A 5,297-nucleotide genomic window follows, 5' to 3' on the forward strand; every position below is an offset into this window, starting at 1 on the left:
CTCTTTTAAAAGAACACTGCTCTTGCATTAAGTATTACTGACTCAAACTAATAAAAAAATGAATTTGTCGTGGATACTCTTGTTGCTAAACAGGCTAAGTTCTTTGTGAGTTCAGAGCCTAAACTATTGCCAGAACAAAATTTATACTTGTCTCTGTAAAACATCTGTGCTCTCAAAGTTACCAGTGATGTGTCCCTTTGACCTGTTTCATTTGAACTTTGCTGGAAGTGAATTTTCAAACTACTAAATCTAACTTCAGGGTGTGAATCACTGCTGGGTGATGATAGGTAATTGGATGGTGAACTCACAAGGGGCATGAGAGTATCAGAGCTCCTACGTTCTCAAAGGAAAAAACTAAAAAATTGTAAATGCAAGTTGGGAATGGGTGAGGGTGCAGTTTCTCTTTATTGTAGAGAAAGCAGATTTTGCAGTCTGTTTGTTTTATGACAGATTTTGTATCAACAAGTCAACTATTTTCATATCATGTAGTAATATAAGTGATGATAACACAAAAACATACTGGAGTGGATGAAACATTCTTATTTGTAACATGAAAATAAACCTACCTGAGCAGAAATTTTGAGCATGAACTTATTCTGCTATTGCAGGACTTGTAACATTCAAGAAGCATTAGGACTTCTGAATAGCTAGACCTGGGAGAGGACAATCCTGGCCCACAGACTACTCGGCAGCTCATGAGTTCTTGTGCTCATGATGCATGTGTTCTTGAGTCCAGTGTCATGCATGTTTTCTTGAGTCCAGTAGCTAAAATGGATCCTACCTTGCTCAGTAGATCATGGGCTAGATGATGTGATATACACAGCCTCATCTTGCAAAGACAGGCTCTACTAGTTCTACTACCTTTATTTCTATGTGAAACAGGCAGGATTTGCCTCTGTGTGCTGGTGACATCTGCTTGTAAAATCAATCTTACTAGAACTATCCAGTTCTACTAATGAAAACCGTTTAACCTATATTTTCTGAAACCTGGGAAACCACATCAGCCTTGCGTTTTCTAGCATTATAGTCACTGTATCAAATTCTCCTCTTTGTAACAGTCCTGCTGATGCGATGAGTTTGCTGGTGTTTTGAAATCTATATGCTATCTCCTACATGTTTGCAATCTTGTTTCCATCTGAAATGACCTGTGTTAATTATTTTGTCCCTGATACGATACAACAGCCTTCTGCTGGGAATGTATTACCAGTGTGTTTCTGTGTAGATGTAAGTTCTTAAGTAAAGTGTGTATTGCTCCGCAGGGAGAAAGATGGGTGAGAAGCAGGTGAGGTTTATTGTTGCAGTGAACTGTACTAATGGGGATTCAAAACATAGCGGAAAAAGACACTTTGGGATTCATTCAACAACATTCATAACCTTGGCACCTATCCCAGTGTATCGGTGTTGAACTGAATAAAACAAATATTGGATTGCTGAACGGAGCTTTCTGAAGTGTCTTGCATGTGTTTCTGCTTTACATGGTAAATATTTGTGGATCTGGTTTTAGTTAATATTATTGACACAGATTAGGTGAGGAAAAGAGACCCAAACTCAAAAAACATTCAGAAGCTTGCTTATACTATTAGTTTATCCCTTCTAATGCTCTGTGGTACTACTTCAGTATGTATTTATTTCTGTAGAAATACCGGTGTCTGATATGTGTTTCCTAACCGTAGCAGATTTAATAGCACTTCTGAGAGAAAAGCTTACTGTAAGAGTGATATCATATTTTACTGAAGACACAATGAAAAACAAAAGGAACAAAAAGGAATAAAATCCTTAGGGCATCTTTGAATCTTACTTGTTTAATGATGTATTGCATGATTAGAAGAATAGGAGGATGAGCACCTATTTTCTGTCTTCTAATTAAACAAAAATCTAAATAATGTTGCATTGAATCTGCTTTTTAGACCTTTTTTCTTCCTTTTATTTCTTTTTTTTTTTTTTTTTTTCTTTTTCTTTCCTGAAGAAGCCCATTGCGCTCTGGTCCCTGAATATTATGTCAGTGCAGGTTTTCCCATTAAGGAAGCCCATCTGTACAGCTTTTCAGCCAGTAACTATGTGTTGTTTTCTAACTGAAACAAAATGGCTTCAGCAGTGCCTCACTTTGTTACCTTCACACATGCACGGGCACGCTGGGCTGTGATAACATTTGGCAGTTTTTTCAGATGTTTCTCCATAATTACTTCTGCCTGTTTTCTTTCTCATGTTTGCCTCTGTGAGAATGGCTTACACCTGTGTTTATAGGGACAATGCTCTGCAGAAAAGACCAAAATATAATGTAAATGTTATATTACTAATTTATTAGCTGCTATTGGGAATTTGGAGGTACAGGTTTTTTAGGAGCACTTGTGCAAATAGACATGGTTCATAATATGAAGCCTGGCACACAGTGTCTTTAAAGCCCCTGAATCTATGTGGCAGTAGTCAGCCTGTCATTGCGGACCATCTTTGGTAGGTTTGACAGCAAGCAGTTAAAATTTTCTTACCATGGGCTACAGGTAGGCTAGTAAAAACACTCACTTCAGCCCTCACTGCAGTTGTACTCCACGTTGCAGTCGTACTCCACGTTGCCAGTACAGAAAAGCAAAGGCAGCAAAAAATTGCCTCAAACACTAAGCAGAGCCCGAGAGCATGCTGCTCTGCTTTCCTCGGCAGCCTCGGTGCGGTGTGAAGCCAGCACTGTTGGAGCCGTAGTCCCACCTGGACACCGGAGCTGGCAGATATTTCACGGGGAGATTTGCAAAGGGTAGAAGCAGATACCCCTTCCCTGTCTCTGGGCTTTCCCCACAGCAGCTGTTGTTGATAAGAGCTTTCTGTGTTCACGGAGGCAGAGTAAGTGTTACAGAGGATGGCTGGACATCCCTCTAGAGGGATGCACACAAGGGCACTGCCGAAACACGGCCCCTCCATTGCCATACCTCCTGTCTGGGAGCCTAAAAATGAACTCTCCCCAATCTTCAGTGCTGTGAAACTTGCGGTCAATGCACAAGCCCGTCAGTGAGCTGCCAGCCTGTTTGACTTCAATTGGTTCCTTCTAAATAACAAAAGAAAATCACAAACCATCTAATTTTATGTCATATGTAGAAAGACTGTTCCTTTTGATTTCTCTGTTGAAAATACAGAGGAAAATATGTAATCATACACGGAAACTGAAACAGCCTAAATGTACTTCTTTCTCTAACAAAAATATTGGGGCAAATCTATGGCAGAGGGAAGTTGTATTAGAAGATGCTCACGTAAGAGCAAATACTGAATAGGAACCTTATTTCCCTTCCCCACCTTGCTAAAGCTGCTAAGAAATACCTGGTAATCCCTGCTGTTACATTCAGAATTCTTTGCTGCATATCTATATTAGATAAAATATGATGTTCTGAGGTTTACAGTCTAGAAATCAAGTGTCCTGGGAGACATACATTTTTCTGGAACAGAACACAAGCGATAAATCACAGAAAAGAATGTCTCTGGAGTAGAAAAAGATAAAGCTTATGAGGAGAAACAAACAAATGTGGTAGGCATATGTGACTATATGTATATATTCACAAAAAAACTCGTCAAACTGTGGTCTCCTTAGTGGAAAACTTGCTGAAATGAAAGCTAAATTTAAAGTTCAGTTGGATGTGTGTGATACTGCACCTTTAAAAGACAAATATTTACTGTTTTGTAAATTGATTAGTGTTTTAATAGCATTTGTGCCTTCAACATCAGATAGGGCATACTAATGGTTTCTAGCCCTGCTCAGGCAGTTATGATTTGCATATTCTTCCACCAGTACATAATCATTTTGGCAATAAAAGTGCAGCCAACAGTGATTCTGGCCAATGGGTGTAGCTGCACAAGCACATAGAAAAAGTCTATCAGCTAGATAAAGTTCTGTCAGACTTTCCATTACACATTATTTTTCTGGTAGGGTTTTAAATATTGGGCTTTTAAATATTGGTCTTTAATAGTTCCTTCTGGGCTAGAACCTACCATGTGTGAGTCTTGTGTTGTTTGCAGTTAAAACCCAGTGATTTGGGATCTGAAATACCGTATTTCATGATTCAAGGTGCATTTGTACCTACACAGTCTGATTTTTTTGGGTTGGTTTTTTGGGGGTTTTTTTGGTAGATACAAGCTTTGGTTTTGATTTGAAATTTGATTGTCTAAAACCCACTCCAACTGGCAAAGGGTTTAATAATGGTTTTCCTAGTCTGTTTTTATTTCTTCTTCTTCTTAACCCACACTAAAACACCCAAAGTAATTGTAAGTGATTGTAAGATCAAATTTGGAGCCTCAGTAAATGGAGTTTCCAATTGATTAGTGTGATAAGGCCATTCATAGAAAGGTATTAGTGGAATGGGAGGCTTATATGAGGAACAGTCTTCTTGAAGTATCTTCCTCATAAGGGACAGCAGTAATCAGTGAAAATCAGTACCCTTTTGTATGACAGCTGAAGAATATATCCTTTCCTTCCCTTGATCCTATATCCCCACAGCACCAGTGGGGACCCTTGCATGCACCTGCACTGGCCTGAGCTGGGTGGCACTTGCCCTCAGGAGGCTGGCCAGAGCCGCGGGAGCTCCAGGATGGGCTTGGGCTGTGTGCCGTCAGGGCCTGCCGAGCCTGCAGGGGCTGGCGAGCTGCGGGAGAGCCCAGGGAGTCTCTGAAAGCCCCATTTTCATAGCACTTGCCTTATGTGCCCTGTATAGGGCTTTCAGTTTTAGACTTGCACAGCTTGCATGTGCCAGCTCTGCTGATGTCTTTTAATTTTGCCACTTGGAAAATCTCCTAGAAGGAAGCCTATACATGCAGACATGGACCTAGTACGGGGAGCCTGCTGGGCAGGATTCTGGTCGCTGGCAGTCATGGTGCACAGTGTGTGCAGGGGGAGGCAGACTGGTGGGTGGTTTTTTTGGTTGCATGGTGCTGCACCGGGACATGAAGTCAAGACATGAAAGGGCATAGACTTTGTAAGACACACTGACATAAGTTTGGCCAGGCTGGATAAAAAGAAATTGCAGCAGGCTATGCTGATCATTTCTGTGTATTTAGGACACCAGCAAATACTGTCTTTTTGTTAGCATCTGCATTTCCTTAACACCATACCTATGTATTGCCCCTTAGAGTGGTTCCAAAGAATGTTTATCAATATGGTGAGAGGCCCTTTATATATATAAATATGTATAAAACACACCTTAACCAGAGCCGTGTACAGAAGTAACAGGACTGTACTGGGTGGCTGTGGAGATGGGTATGTGATACTCCACTATGGCAGTGTAAACGCAGCTCAAAGCTACTACATTTCAGTAACTGTAGCA

The sequence above is a fragment of the Falco peregrinus genome, chromosome 2, assembly GCF_023634155.1.
Source record: "Falco peregrinus isolate bFalPer1 chromosome 2, bFalPer1.pri, whole genome shotgun sequence".
NCBI lineage: Eukaryota > Metazoa > Chordata > Aves > Falconiformes > Falconidae > Falco > Falco peregrinus.